Source organism: Choloepus didactylus, chromosome 4 (assembly GCF_015220235.1).
Source record: "Choloepus didactylus isolate mChoDid1 chromosome 4, mChoDid1.pri, whole genome shotgun sequence".
Lineage (NCBI taxonomy): Eukaryota > Metazoa > Chordata > Mammalia > Pilosa > Megalonychidae > Choloepus > Choloepus didactylus.
The window spans coordinates 140190163-140212455 of NC_051310.1; the positions used below are offsets into that span (position 1 = coordinate 140190163).

Below are 22293 nucleotides of genomic sequence, written 5' to 3' on the forward strand. Positions count from 1 at the left end.
CATTGGCATCCAGAAAACCTCTGTTAGCTGGGAAGGCACATGGCTGGCGTCTGCTTGCTCCCAGGTTTTTGTTTAGAAATGACACTCTTCAAAATGTCTCTGTGTCAGCTTCTTGGTGCAAACTCTGGGCTATTACCTCCAAAGCATCAGCAAAACTCTGCTTTCAGTGGCCATCTTCAAAATGTCTCTGTAAGTTTCAGCAGCAAGCTGCTTCTGTCTGAGCTCTTATATAGGGCTCTAGTAAACTAATCAAGGCCCGTGGTGAATGGGCAGGGCCACGCCTCCATGGAAATTATCTAATCAGAGTTATCACCCACCAATGGATGGGTCACATCTCCATGGAAACAACCTAATCTGAAGGTTCCAACTTAATCAACACTAGTATGTCTGCCCCCACAAGACTGCGTTTTGTGGGGGGCATGGCTTTTTCTGGGAGACATAATATATACAAACTGGTGCACTTGGGTTGCTTCCATCTTTTGGCAACTGTGAATAATGCCATTATGAACATTGGTGTGTAAATGTCTGTTAGAGTCCCTAGTTTCAGTTCTTCTGGTTATATACCTAGTAGTGGAATTGCTGAGTCATACAGTAATTCTTTTTTTTTTTTTTAATTGAGATTGTTCACATACCATACAATTATCCAAAGATCCAAAGTATACAATCAATTGCCCCCAATACCATCATACAGCTGTGCATCCATCACCACAATTTTTTTCAATTTTTAGAACATTTTCATTACTCCAGAAGACAAATAAAGACAAAAAAAGGAAACTCAGATCCTCCCATACCCCTAACCATCCCCCTCCATTGTTGACTCATAGTGTTGGTATAGAACATTTGTTACTGTTGATGATAGAATGTTAAAATACTACTAACTGTAGTATATAGTTTGCAATAGGTAAATATTTTTTCCCTATATGCCTCTCTGTTATTAACTTCTAGCTGTATTGTCATACATTTGTTCTGGTTCATGGACGAGATTTCTAATATTTGTACAGTTAATCATGGACATTGCCCACCACAAGGTTCACTGTTTTATATATTCCCATCTTTTAACCTCCAACTTTCCTTCTGGTGACATATGTAACTCTGAGCTTCCCCTTTCCACCACATTCACGCACCATTCAGCACTGTTAGTTATTCTTACAGCATGCCACCGTCACCTCTGTTCATTTCCAAACATTTACGTTCAACCTAGTTGAACATTCTGCTCATCGTAAGAAACCACTCCCCGTTCTTTAGCCTTGTTCTATATCCTGGTAACTTATATTTCATGTCTATGAGTTTATATATCATAATTAGTTCATATTAGTGAGACCCTGCAATATTTGTCCTTATGTGTCTGACTTATTTCACTCAAAATAGTGCCCTCAATGTTTCTTCATCAACCCATTTTTTTAAAGATGGTTTTGTTCAAACACCATACATTCCATCCTAAGTAAACACTCCATCTGTATAGTCACATATTTATGTATTCACTACCCTCACCACTATCTATATAAGGACATCTCCATTTCTTCCACAAAGCAGGAGGAAGGGTCAAAGAAGGTAGAGAGACAAAGAAAAAGAAAAAAGAAAGAGAAAAACAAACAAACAAACAAACAAACGTGACTGCTAGGAACCACCAAAAGGAAAGATAGCATTAAACTAAAGTATAATAAAGAGTGAGACAACATTACCAATGCCGAGTCCCACACCCCTCCCTAATGCCCCCTCTTATAGGCATTTAGCTTTGGTATATTGCCTTTGTTACATTAAAGGAAGCATAATACAATGTTTCTGTTAATTATAGTCTCAAGTTTGCATTGATTGTATTTTCCCCCAATACCACCCTATTTTTAACACCTTGCAAGGTTGACATTCATTTCTTCTCCCTCATGAAAAAACATTTTTGTATCTTTTATCACAATTGTTGAGCACTCCAGGTATCACTGAGTTATACAGTCCCAGTCTTTGTCTTTCCTTGTTCCTTCTGGTGTCCCACATGCTCCTAACCTTCCTCTTTCAACCATATTCATAGTCATCTTTGTTCAGTGTACTTACATTGCTGTGCTACCATCACCCAAATTGTGTTCCAAACCTCTCATTCCTGTCTTTTCCTATCTGTCTGTAGTGCTCCCTTTAGTGTTTCCTGTAGAGCAGGTTTCTTGTTCACAAACTCTCTCATTATCTGTTTGTCAGAGAATATTTTAAACTTTACCTCATATTTGAAGGACAGTTCTGCCAGATATAGAATTCATGGTTGGCAGTTTTTCTCTTTCAGTATCTTAAATATATCACACCACTTCCTTCTTGCCTCCATGGTTTCTACTGAGAAATCTGCACATAGTCTTATCAAGCTTCCTTTGATTGTGATGGATTGCTTTTCTCTTGCTGCTTTCAGGAGTCTCTCTTTGTCTTCAGTGTTAAATGATTTGATTATTAAGTGTCTTGGCATAGGCCTATTCAGATCTATTCTGTTTGGGGTATGCTGTGCTTCTTGGATCTGTAATTTTATGTCTTTCATAAGAGGTGGGAAATTTTCATTGATTATTTCCTCTATTATTGCTTCTGCCCCTTTTCCCTTCTCTTCTCCTTCTGGGACACCCATGACACACACATTCATGCATTTCATGTTGTCATTGAATTTCTTGCAATGTTGCTTATATTTTTCCATTCTTTTCCCTATCTGTTCTTTTGTGTGTAGGTTTTCAGGTGTCTTGTTCTCCAGTTCCTGAGTGTTTTCTTCTGCCTCTTGAGATCTGCTGTTTTTATGTCTCATTGTGTCTTTCATCTCTTGTGTTGTGCCTTTCATTTCCAACTGCCAGTTGTTTTTTCGAACTTTCAATTTCTACCTTATATATACCCAGTGTTTTTTTTTTTTTTTTTTTTGGATGATTTTTTTTTTTATCATCATTTTATTGAGATATATTCACATACCACGCAGTCATACAAAACAAATTGTACTTTCGATTGTTTACAGTACCATTACATAGTTGTACATTCATCACCTAAATCAATCCCTGACACCTTCATTAGCACACACACAAAAATAACAAGAATAATAATTAGAGTGAAAAAGAGCAATTGAAGTAAAAAAGAACACTGGGTACCTTTGTCTGTTTGTTTGCTTCCCCTACTTTTCTACACATCCATCCATAAACTAGACAAAGTGGAGTTTGGTCCTTATGGCATTCCCAATCCCACTGTCACCCCTCATAAGCTACATTTTTATACAACTGTCTTCGAGATTCATGGGTTCTGGGTTGTAGTTTAATAGTTTCAGGTATCCACCACCAGCTACCCCAATTCTTTAGAACCTAAAAAAGGTTGTCTAAAGTGTGCGTAAGAGTGCCCACCAGAGTGATCTCTCGGCTCGTTTTGGAATCTCTCTGCCACTGAAGCTTATTTCATTTCCTTTCACATACCCCTTTTGGTCAAGAAGATGTTCTTCATCCCACGATGCCGGGTCTACATTCCTCCCTGGGAGTCATATTCCACGATGCCAGGGAGATTCACTTCCCTGGGTGTCTGATCCCACGTAGGGGGGAGGGCAGTGATTTCACCTTTCAAGTTGGCTTAGCCAGAGAGAGAGGGCCACATCTGAGCAACAAAGAGGCATTCAGGAGGAGACTCTTAGGCACAAATACAGGGAGGCCTAGCCTCTCCTTTGCAGCAACCGTCTTCCCAAGGGTAAAACTTATGGTAGAGGGCTCAACCCATCAAACCACCAGTCCCCTATGTCTGTGGTCATGTTAGCAACCATGGAGGTGGGGTAGGCGAATACCCCTGCATTCTCCACAGGCTCCTCAAGGGGGCACTACATCTTTTTTTTTTTTTTCCCCTTGTTTGTCTTTTTTCTTTTTTTCTTTTTTTTTTTTTTTTAACTTTCCCTTCTTTTTTCAAATCACCTGTATGAAAAAAAAAGTTAAAAAGAAAACAAACATACAATAAAAGAGCATTTCAAAGAGACCATAGCAAGGGAGTAAGAAAAAGACAACTAACCTAAGATAACTGCTTAACTTCCAACATGTTCCTACTTTACCCCAAGAAAGTTACATAATATAGCAACATTTCAGTGAACTTGTTCCTACTACAACCATCAGAAATTAACAGACCATAGTCATTTCTGGGCATCCCCAGAACGTTAAATAGCTTATCTGTTCTTCCTGGATTATTGTTCCCCCTTCCTTAATTGCTCTCTACTGCTAGTTCCCCTACATTCTACATTATAAACCATTTGTTTTACATTTTTCAAAGTTCACATTAGTGGTAGCATATAATATTTCTCTTTTTGTGCCTGGCTTATTTCGCTCAGCATTATGTCTTCCAGGTTCATCCATGTTGTCATATGTTTCACCAGATCGTTCCTTCTTACTGCCGCGTAGTATTCCATCGTGTGTATATACCACATTTTATTTATCCACTCATCTGTTGAAGGACATTTGGGTTGTTTCCATCTCTTGGCAATTGTGAATAATGCTGCTATGAACATTGGCGTGCAGATATCTGTTCGTGTCACTGGTTTCCGATCTTCCGGGTATATACCGAGAAGTGCAATCGCTGGATCGAATGGTAGCTCTATATCTAGTTTTCTAAGGAACTGCCAGACTGACTTCCAGAGTGGCTGAACCATTATACAGTCCCACCAACAATGAATAAGAGTTCCAATTTCTCCACATCCCCTCCAGCATTTGTAGTTTCCTGTTTGTTTAATGGCAGCCATTCTAACCGGTGTTAGATGGTATCTCATTGTGGTCTTAATTTGCATCTCTCTAATAGCTAGTGAAGCTGAACATTTTTTCATGTGTTTCTTGGCCATTTGTATTTCCTCTTCAGAGAACTGTCTTTTCATATCTTTTGCCCATTTTATAATTGGGCTGTCTGTACTATTGTCATTGAGTTGTAGGATTTCTTTGTATATGCAAGATATCAGTCTTTTGTCAGATACATGGTTTCCAAAAATTTTTTCCCATTGAGTTGGCTGCCTCTTTACCTTTTTGAGAAATTCCTTTGAGGTGCAGAAACTTCTAAGCTTGAGGAGTTCCCATTTATCTATTTTCTCTTTTGTTGCTTGTGCTTTGGGTGTAAAGTCTAGGAAGTGGCCTCCTAATACAAGGTCTTGAAGATGTTTTCCTACATTATCTTCTAGGAGTTTTATGGTACTTTCTTTTATATTGAGATCTTTGGTCCATTTTGAGTTAATTTTTGTGTAGGGGGTGAGGTAGGGGTCCTCTTTCATTCTTTTGGATATGGATATCCAACTCTCCCAGCCCCATTTGTTGAAAAGACCATTATGGCTCAGTTCGGTGACTTTGGGGGCCTTGTCAAAGATCAGTCGGCCATAGATCTGAGGGTCTATCTCTGAATTCTCAATTCGATTCCATTGATCTATATGTCTATCTTTGTGCCAGTACCATGCTGTTTTGGCAACTGTGGCTTTATAATAAGCTTCAAAGTCAGGGAGTGTAAGTCCTCCCACTTCGTTTTTCTTTTTTAGAGTGTCTTTAGCAATTCGAGGCATCTTCCCTTTCCAAATAAATTTGATAACTAGCTTTTCCAAGTCTGCAAAGTAGGTTGTTGGAATTTTGATTGGGATTGCATTGAATCTGTAGATGAGTTTGGGTAGAATTGACATCTTAATGACATTTAGCCTTCCTATCCATGAACATGGAATATTTTTCCATCTTTTAAGGTCCCCTTCTATTTCTTTTAGTAGAGTTATGTAGTTTTCTTTGTATAGGTCTTTTACATCTTTGGTTAAGTTTATTCCTAGGTACTTGATTTTTTTAGTTGCTATTGAAAATGGTATCTTTTTCTTGAGTGTCTCTTCAGTTTGTTCATTTCTAGCATATAGAAACATTACTGACTTATGTGCATTAATCTTGTATCCCGCTACTTTGCTAAATTTGTTTATTAGCTCTAGTAGGTGTATCGTTGATTTCTCAGGGTTTTCTAGATATAAGATCATATCGTCTGCAAACAATGACAGTTTTACTTCTTCTTTTCCAATTTGGATGCCTTTTATTTCTTTGTCTTGCCGGATTGCCCTGGCTAGCACTTCCAGCACAATGTTGAATAACAGTGGTGACAGCGGGCATCCTTGTCTTGTTCCTGATCTTAGAGGGAAGGCTTTCAGTCTCTCACCATTGAGTACTATGCTGGCTGTGGGTTTTTCATATATGCTCTTTATCATGTTGAGGAAGTTTCCTTCAATTCCTACCTTTTGAAGTGTTTTTATCAAAAAGGGATGTTGGATTTTGTCAAATGCTTTTTCAGCATCTATTGAGATGATCAATTGATTTTTCCCTTTCGAGTTTTTAATGTGTTGTAATACATTGATTGTTTTTCTGATGTTGAACCATCCTTGCATGCCTGGAATGAACCCCACTTGGTCATGGTGTATGATTTTTTTAATGTGTCTTTGGATTCGATTTGCAAGTATTTTGTTGAGGATTTTTGCATCTATATTCATTAGGGAGATTGGCCGGTAGTTTTCCTTTTTGTAGCATCTTTGCCTGGTTTTGGTATTAGATTGATGTTAGCTTCATAAAATGAGTTAGGTAGTGTTCCATTTTTTTCAATGTTTTGAAAGAGTTTGAGTAAGATTGGTGTCAGTTCTTTCTGGAAAGTTTGGTAGAATTCCCCTGTGAAGCCATCTGGCCCTGGGCATTTATTTGTGGGAAGATTTTTGATGACTGATTGGATCTCTTTGCTTGTGATGGGTTGGTTGAGGTCTTCTATTTCTTCTCTGGTCAGTCTAGGTTGTTCATATGTTTCCAGGAAATTGTCCATTTCTTCTACATTATCCAGTTTGTTGCCATACAGTTGTTCATAATATCCTCTTATAATTTTTTTAATTTCTTCAGGATCTGCAGTTATGTCACCTTTTTCATTCATTATTTTGTTTATATGGGTCTTCTCTCTTTTTGATTTTGTCAGTCTAGCTAGGGGCTTGTCAATCTTGTTGATCTTCTCAAAGAACCAACTTTTGGTGATATTTATCCTTTCTATTGTTTTTTTGTTCTCTATGTCATTTATTTCTGCTTTAATCCTTGTTATTTCTTTTCTTGTACTTGGTTTAGGATTGGTTTGCTGTTCATTTTCTAGCTTCTTCAGTTGATCCATTAGTTCTTTGATTTTGGCTCTTTCTTCCTTTTTAATATATGCGTTTAGTGCTATAAATTTCCCCCTTAGCACTGCTTTTGCTGCATCCCATAGGTTTTGGTATGTTGTGTTCTCATTTTCATTCGTCTCTATATATTTAGCAATTTCTCTTGCTATTTCTTCTTTAACCCACTGATTGTTTAGGAGTGTGTTGTTTAACCTCCAGGTATTTGTGAATTTTCTAAGTCTCTGATGGTTATTGACTTCTAATTGTATTCCATTGTGGTCAGAGAATGTGCTTTGAATAATTTCAATCTTTTTAAATTTATTGAGGCTTGTTTTATGTCCCAGCATATGATCTATTCTGGAGAAAGTTCCGTGAGCACTAGAAAAGTATGTGTATCCTGGTGATTTGGGATGTAATGTCCTGTAGATGTCTGTTAAATCTAATTCATTTATCAGATTGTTTAGGTTTTCAATTTCCTTATTGGTCTTTTGTCTGGTTGATCTATCTATAGGAGAGAGTGATGTGTTGAAGTCTCCCACAATTATTGTGGAAACATCAATTGCTTCCTTTAGTTTTGCCAGTGTTTCTCTCATGTATTTTGTGGCACCTTGATTGGGTGCATAGACATTTACGATTGTTATTTCTTCTTGCTGAATTGCCCCTTTTATTAGTAAGTAGTGGCCTTCTTTGTCTCTCAAAACATCCCTGCATTTGAAGTCTATTTTATCTGAGATTAATATTGCTACACCTGCTTTCTTTTGGCTGTAGCTTGCATGAAATATTTTTTTCCATCCTTTCACTTTCAGTTTCTTTGTGTCCCTGTGTCTAAGATGAGTCTCTTGTATGCAACATATTGATGGTTCATTTTTTTTGATCCATTCTGGATGATTTTTTTAAAATTTTGCATTCATATTATCCAGTATCACATTCTTACTGGACCAGCGATTACAACAGCCACTGAGTCTCCCCAGTCCAAGAACAGCAAGACAACCACAGCTGCTGCTAAAAGTAAAGCACTGATAAGCTCACAAAACAAAGTAACATTGCACAGTTTTTCTTTCATTTCATTTTTCTTAAACTAACACCTGACAAAAAGGCTCATTGCTGAAGAATAGAAACCCCTTTCTTCTTCATGCCTCAAACTAAACCTTAAACTTATCTGACAGAGCAAACAAGGTCTCTTTAATAATTAATTGTACACACATGAAAAATCCTTTATGATGCATAAATATTTTGTTACACAGGGTACAAAAATACTTTCACTTTTTGGTTGATTTTGGAAGCTTGAAAAGAATGAGGACCAGTGGCTGGGGCAGGGGTGCTGTGGGGAGGTAAGCAAAGAGGGCAGAGAGAAGTAATTTCCTCAGAATTGTTGGCCCATCTGAGGAGAAGGAGGTAGAGGACCCCAGTTTGAAATGGAAAAGTTAACCTGCTATATTTGGTGGGTTCTTGTTGCCATCCAGCCTGCAAGTTGTGTGTGGGGTGGGGAACCAGGCTGAGCTGAGAGGGTGTCGCACAGACTGGGGGTTGGGCTGAGGGGCCAGGACCTGTTGCTATAGTGACACCAATGTGAGAACAAACTGTACACTCACATATATATAAGTTTGTGTCTTAATTCATGCCAGAAAACATGCAAAATTAAATGCCTAATTTCCTTGAGGTGAAGCTACAGAACAGAGTTTGGGCAGGAGGTTGAGCCCCAAGGCCCCTGGATCCTCCCGGGAGGCTTCAGGGAAAGGCTGCGAGGTGGGCGGTTCTGAGGAAGAGGAGGGCGGGGGACAGGAAGCAGTCCACTGAGTCAGGCTTAAAATTCATACTCTTTGGAAGGAAGCAGCAGCTCTCCACAGGCCACCTGAGGGCAGGGGGAGCTCCAGATGCCAGTGGGGTAGGGGCTTCAAGCTGAGGTGACTAGACTGAGGAACTAACAGAACTGACGATATTTCCATCCTTGCTGGGAGGAGTCCGAGAAAGGGTACCAGCACACCTGAGCATGGAGGGTGGCAGTGGTGGCGGCGGTGGCAGCTGGGTAGGTGAATGCAGCATGGGAGATGGCTGTGGTCAGCTCTGTGGTGTAGAGGGGGTAGGGAGCCCAGGTCTCTGGGGAGGTGGGGATCAGAACATCCCCCATCAGGTCATAGGGGTCCCGGGCGATGAAGTGGGCTCCCAGCGCAGGGTGAATGCTGGTGGGATTTGGTGTTGCCATGAACTTGCTCTTAGCTATCTTGGTGTTGGCTTTGGCAAACCCCAGCCTCAGCGTCTGCAGGTTCTCAGGATTGAAGCGAATATCGTTCAATGCATTCCTGGCTGTCAAAGATCACAAAACCAACAGGCTGTCTTGACGTGAGCTTGATCAGGGACACTTCATAACCCCTGAATGGCCAGAAAAGCAGGTAGAGTTCTCTGGGTTTAATGTCCACGGGGAGGCCACTGACAAATAGCGTCTGGACCTCCTCCCCCAAGGTGCTGCCGGAGCCCGTGCTGGTGCTGGTGCCCATGCCCATGCTGTGCTCGCCGTCCGGCTTCAGGTTGCTCATGGTGCCAGGGAGGAGGGGGTGGGTGGGTGGGGAGGTCAAGGGGAAGGGAACGCAGAGGGCAAGCACGGCACCCGGCCACAGCGGGGAGGTGGGAAGGGGCGCGGTGAGCAGTGCGCTTTGGGGGTGCAGGGTGGGGCGGCGGTGCGGGATGCGTGGAGCGGTGAGAGGGGTAGCTGCTGCATCCTGCTGGGGTCACATCAAGTTTGGCGGGTGCAGGGGGCAGTGGGGGGGGTGCAGCGAGGGAGACCCTGGGAACCAGAGCTGATCCCAGTGTTTTCTTTATAGCCTTCATCTGTTTTGCCATATCTTCCCTAAACTTTTTGAATTGATTTAGCATTAGTTGTTTAAATTCCTGTATCTCAGTTGAAGTGTAAGTTTGTTCCTTTGACTGGGCCATAACTTCGTTTTTCTTAGTGTAGGTTGTAGTTTTCTGTTGTCTAGGCATCTGGTTTCCTTGGTTACCCCAATCAGGTTTTCCCAGACCAGAACAGGCTGAGGTCCCAGAAGGAGGAAATATTCAGTATCTGGTTTCCTTGAGGGTGTGTCTTAGAAGATTGAGGCCTCAAGCCACTGTCCTTTACCTAACCTACCCAGCAGGTGGCACCTGTCAGCCTGTAGCTCCTTACTGGTGTAAGGAGGTGTGGCCTGTGGCTGTTTTTCCCCAGGCTCTGGGGTATGGTTCTGAATGGAAGGTGGGTACTGGAGCTGGTCACAACCTGTTTCCTCTTAGGGCAAACACCCCCTCCTTGGGAGATTTCATTTGCATTTAAATAAGTTCTTTGTTTCTCTGACTCTGCCTTCTCCACCCTTGTCTGGGTCAGAGCACTGTGAGCTGAAAATGGCTAAGGCTTTCTCCATGGCAGAGCACTGTGGAATCCACAAAAAAGTGCTACGTTTTCTGGACGACATTGGCCATCATCCAGAGAAGATACCTGATTGTTGATGTGTTACCTGGACACTTTGTGGCCTTAAGACTGTAACTTTGTAACCAAATAAACCCCCTTTATAAAAGCCAATCCATTTCTGGTGTTTTGCATTCCAGCAGCATTAGCAAACTAGAACAGTGGTCATTCAAGATTTTTCTTAAGCACTTGTAGCAACCAAGGGCTAGGGAACTGTGCCGGTTTGAGTGTATTGTGTCCCCCAAATGCCATTATCTTTGTGGTCTTGTGTGGGGCAGAAGTTTTGGTGCTGGTTGGATTTGCTTGGAGTGTGCCCCATCCAGCTGTCGGTGATGATTTTGATGAGATGTTCCCATGGAGGCGTGGCCCCGCCCATTCAGGGTGGGCCTTGATCAGTGGAGCTATATAAATGAGCTGACTCAGAGAGAGGAGAGTGAGTGCAGCTGTGAGTGGTGTTTTGAGGAGGAGCAAGCTTGCTGGAGAGGAATGTCCTGGTAGAAAGCCATTTTGAGGCCAGAGCTTTGGAGCGGATGCTGGCTACCTTCCCAGCTAACAGAGGTTTTCCAGACGCCATTGGCCATCCTCTGGTGAAGGTACCTGATTGCTGAGGTGTTACCTTGGATGCTTTGTGGCCTTAAGACTGTAACTGTGTAGTGAAATAAACCCCCATTTTATAAAAGCCTATCCATCTCTGGTGTTTTGCATTCTGCAGCATTAGCAAACTAGGACAGGAACTATCCACCAATGAGGTATTCCACACAGCATCGCTTCTGATCAAGGAACTCACTTCACAGAAAATGATGTGCAGGAACGGGCACATGCTCATGGAATTCCCTGGTCTTACCGGAGGCAGCTGGACTGATAGGATGGCAGAGTTGCCTTTTGAAGACTCAATTACAATGTCAACTGGGTGGCAGTACCTTGCAGGGCTGGGGCAATGTTCTCCAGGAGGCTGTGTATGCTCTAAATTAGCATCAACTCTATGGTGCTGTTTCTTCCAGAGCCAGGATTCACAGATCCAGGAATCAAGGGGTGGAAATAGAAGTGGCATCATTCATTATTAGTGATCCACTAGCAAAAATTGTGCTTTCTATCCCTACAACCCTATGCACTGCTGGTCTACAGGTCTTAATTCTGAAAGGAGTGCTTCTGCCAGGAGACACAATGATGCCAATCAACTGGAAGTTAAGATGGCCACTTGGCAACTTTGGGTTCCTCGTGCCTCTGAATCAACAGGCACGAAGGGAGTTATAGTACTCTCTCGAGTGATTAATCCTGATTACCAAGGGGAAATTAGCTTGCTACTACACAATGGAGGTAAGGAAGAGTAAGTGTGGAATACAGGAGATCCCTTGGAGGTCTCTCAGTATTTCTATGCTCTGTGATTAAAATCAATGTAAAACTACAACAGCCCAATCCCTGCAGGACTACTAATGGTCCAAATCCTTCAGGAATGAGGGTTTGGATCACCACACCAGGCAAAGAACCACAACCGGCCAAGGTGATTGCTGAGGGTAAAAGGAATATGGAATGGGTAGTAGAAAAGGGTAGTTTTAAATACCACCTACAACCATGTGACCATGTGTAGAAATGAGGACAGAAATTATGAGTATCCCTTATTTTGTCATGAATATGTTTGCATACATATATAAAGCAAATATCTTTGTTTTCTTGTCTCTGTTATCCCTTTATCATATAAGTTGTATTAACTTTACATTATTTACATGTATTTAAGTTACCGGATATCGAGAGTAAGAGTGAATATCCCTGAAGGACCTGCGTCCTTTTTAGGGAGAGGGTTAGTGAGTTTTTGTTTGTATGTAGGACAGTATCATGTAAGGTGAAAGTATGACCATGTTACTGTATTTGTTAGGATATTAGGTATGGTTTAAAAAGATGCATATGGGTGCCAAGTTGACAAGAGGTGGACTGTGATGACTAATTTCATGTGTCAACTTGGCTAGGTTATGGTATCCAGTTGTTTGGTGAAGCAAGCACTGGCCTGATTTGTTATCGTTTGTGTTTTTAAAATTTTTTAGTTTTAATTTTTTTGTATTTTTTGTTTTTGTTTTATGGCCTGATTGTTATTGTGAGGGTATTTCATAGATGGATTTGCAACTGTAATCAGTTGATTGCATCTATAGCTGATTCCATCTACAATCAATAAAGGAGATTGGCCTCAGCAATGTGGGCAGTCTCTTCATCAAATCTTTTGGAGGTCTTAAAAAACAAGAACTGAGGATATCAGAAATCAGAAAGAATTTCTGCCTCAACTTCAGTCCGCCAGCTTCCCTTGGGGAATATGGACTTGCCAGACTTCAGAATCACCTTTACTGAAGCTTATGGACTAATCTACGAAATTCAGACTTGCCAGCCCCCAGGTCAGATAAGCCAATTCCTCATAATAAATCTCTTATAATATATATGTATGTATATATATATATATCCTGTTGATTCAGTTTCTCTGAAGACCCCTGGCTAATACAGAAATACACTAGTTTTGCGAATATCCTGTTTCTCATTTGAATAGCAATGATTAGAAAATTCTTCCTTAGAATAAGCTGAAATCTGTCATTTTACACCTACAATTAGTAAAAAGAATCTTAAATAATGCTTAGCATATATCAGACATGCATATAATCCTCACAGCAATGTATGAAGTTGGTACTGTTATTATCATTGTCATAATCCTCATTTTACAGTTGAGAAAAAAGGCACCAAAGACATGTGAATTGCCTAAGTTCCTGTGGTTGATTAAATTGCAGAACCAGAATTTGAACCCAGCCAATCTGTTTCCAATGTCCATTTTCTTTAATTCTATGTTAGCTAATTGTAACCTCCAGAAAAATAACAAATAGCCTTCAAAGGACAGGTCCTCAGCTGTCTGACTACAGCTATCAAGTCTTTATCTATTTTTCTTGTCTGTGGGTTAAAGCCCAGGTTCCTACAGCTACCTAAGAAAATAACCTGCCCTGGATTCTCTCACTGTTCTTTTGGGAATAGTTCATTGTAGCCTAAATACAAGACTTTACATTTATCCTTGTTAAAAATCTAGATTGTTGGAGAGTGAAATGATTTAGAGCATGGACTCTGCAATCAGAGTTTCTGGGCTGAAATGCAGGTACTACCACTAACTAGCAGTGTGACTTTGATCTTGGAAAAAAAATCATTTACTCTCCCTATGCCTTGGTCCCCTCACACATAAAATGGAGATAATCACTATACTTTCCTCCTAAGCTTGTTGTGAGGGATAAATGACTTCACTTGTCAAACACATATAACAGCACCTGGCATTTGGTAGATTCCATTTAAATATTATTCATTATTGGTTTAACAAATTATTAGGATAATTTTGAGTCTGTTTGTCCAAGGTGGGGCTCTACTAACTACTCTTACAGCTTTATGTTACATAAAAAAATTAATAAACACCACTTTTATGCTTTCATCTTTGGATGTTGAAAAGCACTGGGCCACTGACAGAGAAGCCCATGGCCTTCCTCAAGTTTGACACAGCAGACACAGCTTTATTGAGATGTAATTCACATACCATACAATCCAGCCATTTAAAGTGTACAATTCAATGGCTTGTAGAATATTCACAGAGCTGTGCATCCATCATCACAATTAATTTTAAAACATTTTCATTACCGCAAAAAGAAACCCTGCAACTCTTGGTTGCCACTCTCCAACCCTCCATCATCCCCAGCTCTACATAATCCATTTTCCATCTCTGTAGATTTGCCTATTCTAGACATTTCATATAAATGGAATCATACAATATGTGGTCCTTTGTGACAAACTTCTTTTGCTTAGCATATTTTCAAGATTCATCCATGTTGTAACATGTATTAGTATTTCATTTCTTTTCATTGCCAAATAATATTCCATTGCATGGAAATACCACATTTTATTTATCCATTCACCAGTTGAATGGCATTTGAGTTGCTTTAACTTTTTATATATCATGAATAATGCTTTTATGAACATTCCTGTAAACTTTTGTGTAGACATATGCATTCAAGTCCTTTGTGTATGTGCCTGGGAGTGGAATTGCAGCATCATAGGGTAACTCTATATTTAATGATTTGAGGAAGTATCGACTGTTTTCCAAAACAGCTGCACTATTTTACATTCCCCCAACATTGTTATGAGGATTCTGGTTTCTCCACATCTGTACCAACACTTTATTATCTTAAAAAAAAACTTTAAACAAAACAAAACAAAGGAATAAGAAAAACAAATAACCTAAAATAAGTACATTGTTTCCAACATGTTCCTACCATACCCCAAGAAAATTAACAAACCATAGTCATTCCTGAACATTTCCATAATATTAAGATTACCCTCAATAACTTATCTTAAAATTATTGCTCCCCCTTCACTAGTTGCTGTCTATCTAGAGATAGACATTCTACAATATAAAACACTTATTTTACATTTTTATTGTATGTAACATACGATATCTCTCTTTTTGTGTCTGGCTTATTTCACTCGGCATTATGTCTTCAAGGTTCATCCATGTTGTCATATGTTTCATGACCTCGTTCCTTCTTTCTGCTGCGTAGTATTCCATCATGTGTATATATCACATTTTGTTTATCCACTAATCTATTGAAGGACATTTGGATTGTTTCTATCTCTCAGCAATTGTGAATAATGCTGCTAAGAACATTGGTGGCTTGCAGCACTTTAAATATGTCATCCCACTGCCTTCTTGCCGTCATGGTTTCCAATAGGAAATCAACACTTAATCTTATTCATGCTCCCTTGTATCTGACATATTGCTTCTCTCTTGAGGCTTTTGGAGTTCTATATATTTGGCATTTGACGATTTGATTATGATATGTTGTGGTGAAGGTCTATTTGGGTTTATCCTGTTTGGAGTTCATTTAGCATTTTGGTTGTGTATATGCATGTCTTCTGTTAAATTTGGCAAGTTTTCAGCCATTATTTCTTTGTATAGTCTATCTGCCCTTTTTTTTCCCTTCTTCCCTTTTTGGGGCACAAACAATGCATACATTGTTTTGGTTGATGGTGTCCCACTGGTTCTTCAGGCTCTGTTCACTACTCTTCTTTCTTTCTGCTCCTCAGACAAAATAATTTCAATTGCCTTACCTTCAAGTTTACTGGTTCTTTCTTTTTTAGCTCCAATCTGCTGTTTAATTCCTCTAGGGAATTTTTATTTCTGTTAACTGCAGTCTTCACTGTTTGATTCATTTTCATAATTTCCATCTTTCTATTGATAATCTATTTATATTCATCTATTATTTTCCTGATTTCCTTTGGTTCTTTTTATTATCCTTTAGTTCTTTGAGGAAATTTAGAACCATTTTTAAAAAATGTTTTATTCTTCTCCTTTGCCTAGGCCATTAATTCCTGTTTCTTCATATGTAATCTTTGTTAAAACTTGGACATTTTGAAATTTTAATATGTTGTTGCTGGAATTTAGACTGTGAGGCATCTGTTCCTTATGCTTATAACCAGCTAGTGTTATGCAGAGCTTTTCTTGAATGCTAGGAGCTAACAAAAAAAAAAAAAAAAGGAAACATCTTTCCCAGTCTTTGCAGATTGACCCATACAAAGTGCTCTCTTTCAGGGCTTATCCATACAATGAGCTTTCAGAATAGCTCCAGGTCAAAGTGTAGGGGACTTCTTTACCTTTTTTGTGCAGGTGTCTTTTCTTGGGCATGCATGGCCCTAGAAATTCCCCCATTTATGCAGTTCTGAATGTCTCCTATTCCTAGGGAAAGTTTTCTTACAGTCTAGACAATGCAGTGTATGTCCTACAGCCAGCAGTCACTTTCCTCAGACACACAACTTGACTGCTCCCCACCACATTCTGTAGAAGAGCTCAGTGAACTGCCTTCTACATGTAGGGCGAGTTCTGGGATGGTGAATCCCTCAGGCCACCACCAATCAGATTGGGCCAGACATACATGCTTCTTGTATGTGCATGAAGGTTACTCTTCTCTCTCTGGAACTGGGATCAGAGATTCCATTGTGAGTGCAGCCAGCTTGGCACTGAGCCCATGAGGGGTGGGTAGGGGCCAGCCCGGACACCATGAGATCCTACAGTTTTTAAGAAACCTTTTTATTTGGGGCTTGCCTTATTACTAAAGTCCTTTAACTGTTTTCTAGAGCAGTGAACGAGTTGTTTCTGCCAGTTCTTGCTGGTTGTTAAAAGCTTTTTTTGGGGGGTGGGGTGGGGGTGGACCCCTGAAGAATCTTACTCTGACATCTTGATCATGGTGGGCTCATTGTGGTTTTGATTTGCATTTTCCTGGTGTCTAATGATATTTGGGCATCTTTTCATGTGCTTATTGGTCATTGTTATATCTTCTTTGGAAAACTGTCTATGTAGATCCCTTGCTCATTTTTTAATTGGGCTGTCTTTTTAATATTGAAGTGTGAGAGTTCTTTATATATTCTAGATACAAGCCCCTTAGCAGATATATGTCTTACAAATAGTTTCTCCTATCCTATGGGTTTCTTTTCACTTTATTGATGGTGGTCTTTGACACACAAAAGTGTTAAATTTTGATAATCTATGGTTTATCTGTTTTTTTCTTTTTTGCTTGTACATTTTTATTTAAAAATTGTGGAAACCATATATATCTATTTATATATATATATATAAAAATATATACAAAACATAAAATTTTCCATTTTAATACTTTTAATTGTATATTTCCTTGACATTAATACATTTACAATTTTGTGTTATCAACACAAACCATTACCAAAACTTTTTAAGCACCCAAAACAGAAACTCTCTTCATTAAGCAGTAAATTCCCATTCCCTCTTCCCCTAGCTCCTGGTAACTTATAATCTATATTGTGCCCTTCTGACTTTGACCATTCTACATATTTCATATAGGTGGAATCATATTTGTCCTCTTATGTCTGTCTTATTTCACTTAGCACAATGTTTTCAAGGTTCATCATGTTGTAGCATGTAGCAGAACTTAATTCCTTTATAGCTGAATAATATTCCATTGTATGTATATACCAGATTTTGTTTATCCATTTGTCTGTTAATGGATACTTGGGTTGATTTCATGTTTTGGTTATTGTGAATAATGCTACTATGAACATTACTTAAACACTCTGTTTGAGCTGCTGCTTTCAATTCTTTTGGGTATACAGCTAGGAACCAAATTGCTGAGTCGTATGGTAATTCTGTTTAACTTTTTGAGGAACTGCCAAACCATTTTCCATAGCAGCTGCAATTTACATTCCAACCAGCAATGCACAACAGTTTCAATTTCTCCACATCCTTGCCGAGACTTACTTTCCATTTTCTAAAAAAATAATAGCCATTATTATTTTGTGTTATTTTATATTATGGTGTGAAGTGGTAACTAATTGAGGTTTTTAAATTTGCATTTCTCTAATGGCTAAGGATGTTCAACATCTATCTTTTCATGTGTTTATTGGCCATTTGTATATCTTCACTGGGGAACTATTCCAGTCCTTTGCCCAGATTTTGATTGGGTTGTCTTCCTGCTGTTCAGTTGTGGGAGTACTTTATATATTCTGATATTAAATTGTCAGATATATGATTTCTAAATATTTTCTCATTCTCTAGGTTGTTTTTTCATTTTCTTGAGGATATTCTTTGATGCACAAAAGCTTTTAATTTTGATGAAGTTCAATTCATCTATGTTTTTCCTTTTGTTGCTTGTGCTTTTGCATAATATCTAAGAATGAACAGATTCTGAAGACTCGATGGCTCCAAATACAAGTTCCTGAAGATTTCCCATCTTTTCTTCTAAGAATTTTTTTTAATTTTATTTTGAAACAAATTCAAAGTTATAGGAACAGTTGCAAAAATAATACTAACTCCATACACAGAACTCCATCATACCCTGACCCCCCTCCCCTGATACCCCAATCCACCAACTTTAACATGCTGTCACACTATTTCTTTCCCTCCCTATCTATCATCCATCTATTGCTCTGTCTTCTGAACATATGAGAGCTAGCTGCACACACCCTTGAACAAACACTATAATTCACATATACTCTTCCCATGAATAAGAACATTCTTTTATGCAATCCCATTAAGCACAGCTAAGAAGTACAAGAGATTCAACAATGATACAAAGCTTACATTCTATAGAATTTCCTTTTCCTTATGTCTCAACTGTGTCCCTTTGAGCCTCCTGTCCTCTATCCTCCAATCCCATTCAAATTCATCCTTGGCATTCAATTGTCATCTATTTAGACTTTTTTTTTTTTTTGCAGTTGTGGAAACATATATACAGCCTAAATCTTTCCATTCCACCCCCTCCCTAGCCTTCCATTAGTGGAATTAATCACATTTAGAATGTTGTAATGCTCTTTCCCACCATCCATTACTAGAAATTTCCCTTCACCTCAAATAGCAACCCTACACTCATTTCTTAACTCTCCATTGCCCCTTCCCCCATTTCTCTTTACCCATACTCTACTTTTCATCTCTAAGGTTATATTCTCTGGTAATTCCTTTGTGTTTACTGTGGGGCTTAAAATTAACCTCTTAAATCCCTAAAAATCTTGTTTTTCTTTGATACCACCTTCACTTCAATAAGACACATATACTATGTTCCTATACTCCTCCATTCCCCCACCTTTATATAGTTGTCTAAAATTACATATTTTACATTGAGTTCAAAACCACTGATTTGTCATTAGAGTTTGTGCATTTTATATCATGTAGGAAGCAAATAGTGGAGTTACAGTTCAAAAATTATTGACTTCTATTTATATTCCATTGTGGTTGGATAATGTGCTTTGAGTATATTCAAATTTTTTTTTTTTTTAATTTTTTGGGGCTTGTTTTAGGTCCCAGCTTATGGTCCCTTCTGGAGAAAGATCTGTGATCACTAGAGAAAAATGAGTGTCCTGGTGATTTGGGATGTAAGTTACTATATATGTCTGTTAAAATTCTCTATATCTCTTTCTCCTTTCTTTGTTTCTCTGTTGGTAGGGCTCCCTTTAGTATTTGAAGTAGGGCAGGTCTTTTATTGGCAAAGTCTCTCAGCATTTGTTTGTCTGTGAAAAATTTAAGCTCTCCCTCAAATTTGAAGGAGAATTTTGCTAGATAAAGTATTCTTGGTTGGAAATTTTTCTCTCTCAGAATTTTAAATATGTCATGCCACTGCCTTCTCGCCTCCATGGTGGCCGCTGAGTAGTCACTACTTAGTCTTATGTTGTTTCCTTTGTATGTGGTGAATTGCTTTTCTCTTGCTGCTTTCAGAACTTGCTCCTTCTCTTCAGTATTTGACAGTCTGATCAGAATATGTCTTGGAGTGGGTTTATTTGGATTTATTCTATTTGGAGTTCGCTGGGCATTTGTGCTTTGTGTATTTATATTGTGTAGAAGGTTTGAGAAGTTTTCCCCAACAATTTCTTTGAATACTCTTTCTAGACCTTTACCCTTCTCTTCCCCTTCTGGGACACCAATGAGTCTTAAGTTTGGATGTTTTATTTTATCTATTGTATCCCTGAGATCCATTTTGATTTTTTTGATTTTTTTCTCCATTCTTTCTTTTGTTCTTTCATTTTCTGTTCTGTGGACTTCTAGGACACTGAGATGTTGTTCAACTTCCTCTAATCTTGTATTGTGAATATCCAGAGTCTTTTTAATTTGGCCAACAATTTCTTTTATTTCCATAAGATCTTCTATTTTTTTATTTACTCTTGCAATGTCTTCTTTGTGCTCTTCTAGGGTCTTCTTTATGTCACTTATATCCTGGGCCATGTTCTTCTTGATGTCCTTTAAATCCTTTGCCATGTTTTTGTTCCTCGATTGTAGTTCTTTGATTAATTGTGCCAGGTACTATGTCTCTTCTGATATCTTGATTTTTGTGTTTGGAGTTGGATTCTCCATATTGTCTGATTTTATCATATGCATTAAGGTTTTCTGTTGTTTTTGGCCTCTTGGCATTTGCTTTGCTTGATAGTGTTCTTTCAAGTTGTAAAAAAAAGATAGCCATCTAATTTTTCAGAAACACAGTTTGGTGGCGTACACTTTCTCTAACTAACCAGCAGATGGCATGTGTGAGTCACCTATACCCCTCAAGTCAGTTCTCCACCTTGTCCCCGTGGTGTGTGGGGGAAGATTCTTGTGGGATTCAGTTGGAGAACTCAGTTTAGGTGTACTGCTGGAGCCGTCCACCCTGAATGTGGGGTGTGTGTACGGGTGGCCAGGGAGGAAGGGCAGCTTTAATGTTCAAATCCCCCAGGTTCCCAGAGAGTCAAGGCCGCCGCAAGAGTCTAAGCCTTCATTTCATTTCAGCCCCAAACCCTCTCTCTCGCTGTCCCACAAACCACCGGACTTGGCGTAGTGTCCTGGGTTCTCCGAGCGGGTCCCCCCACCCAGCCGCAATCCTCCAGGACCTCTGCCGAGGGAATGCCATGCTACGTCACTAGTGCTTGCCATCCCTCAAGGGAAGCCCCGGGCCGCCGGGCCATGCAGGGACGTTCTCAGCCTGATGCAAAGATGGCCGAACAAGGCGTTTCAACACTCCCCTCCTCGCACAGTTCCTCCTTCCCAGCTCCAGGACAACTGGTGGGGCTCTGGGCTGTGGGCACGGCCCCAGGCAGGAGTTTATCCAGCCTTCCAGGGAGCCAACTGCTAGCCATGGGGTTTCTTTCTATTTCCAGCTCTCCCCTCCGTTCCCCCAGCCCCGAGAGTATCTGCAGTGGGCTATCTTCCAGGCCAGATACTGAGAGGCCGGCTCAGCCCCCTTTTGCTGTGTTTTACTGCGTGGTTCCCACTATCACAACTGCAGCTGCTCCTGGATTTTTCTTTTTTTTTTTTTAAAGAGCCAGTTGGTCTCCAAATGCCAAGTCCTGGCTTCCCCAGACCGCCGCGTGGCTGCGGGTCTTCCAGCCAGCTTACTCACTCGTTTCAGAATGCAGACTCCTGGTTTCACCAAGTATATGGCCCCTGTGGAACTAGCAGACCTCGTCCAGCTGGCGCCTCGCTGTAACCGGTATTCTGCGTCACTTTCTGGTTTTTATCTAGTGTTTTTCACGGAGGTGTTTTTTGCCCTGTCTCACCTAGCTGCCATCTTAGTTTCTCCTTTTCTAATGATTTTATTGCTTTAGCTCTTTCATTTATGTCACTGATCTATTTTGTGTAAGTTTTTGTAAATGGTGTGAGGTAGGCATCAAATTTCATTCTTTTGTATGTGGAGAGCCAGTTTCTCAAGCACTATTTGTTGAAGAGACTATTCTTTCTCCATTAAGTGGATTTGGCATCCTTGTCAAAAAACAATCGGCCATAGATGCTAGAGTTTATCTCTGGACTCTCAATTCTATTGTGCTTGTGCTTTTGTTGTCATATCTAAGTAACTATTGCCTAATCTAAGGTCACAAATATTGATGTCTCTATTTTCTTCTAAAAGTTTTATAGTTTAACTCTTACATTTAGCTCTCTGATCCATTTTGAGTGAATTTTTATATATGGTGTGAGGTAGGTTCCAACTTCATTCTTTTGCATGTAGATACCCAATTGTCCCAGCCTCACTTGCTAAAAAGACTATTCTTTCTCCATTGAATTTTTTTTTCATAATCAGCCAAAGTATTTAATACAGAATTCCCAAAAGCTGGAAAAAGCTCAGGTGTCCATCAACAGAAGAGCTAAACAAACTGTGATTAATTCATATAACGGTATACTATTCAGCCATAAAACAGGAATAAACTGCTGATGCATAGAGAAACATGGATGACTCTCAAAAACTATGCTGAGTTAAGAAGCCAGACACACAAA

The 22293-nt window shown here is 39.6% G+C and overlaps 1 pseudogene; it reads right to left on the reverse strand.

The window, feature by feature from the left end:
- Positions 1–9017: 9017 nt before the first annotated feature.
- LOC119532144 lies at positions 9018–9630 on the reverse strand (annotated as a pseudogene).
- Between the last annotated feature and the right edge of the window lie 12663 nt (positions 9631–22293).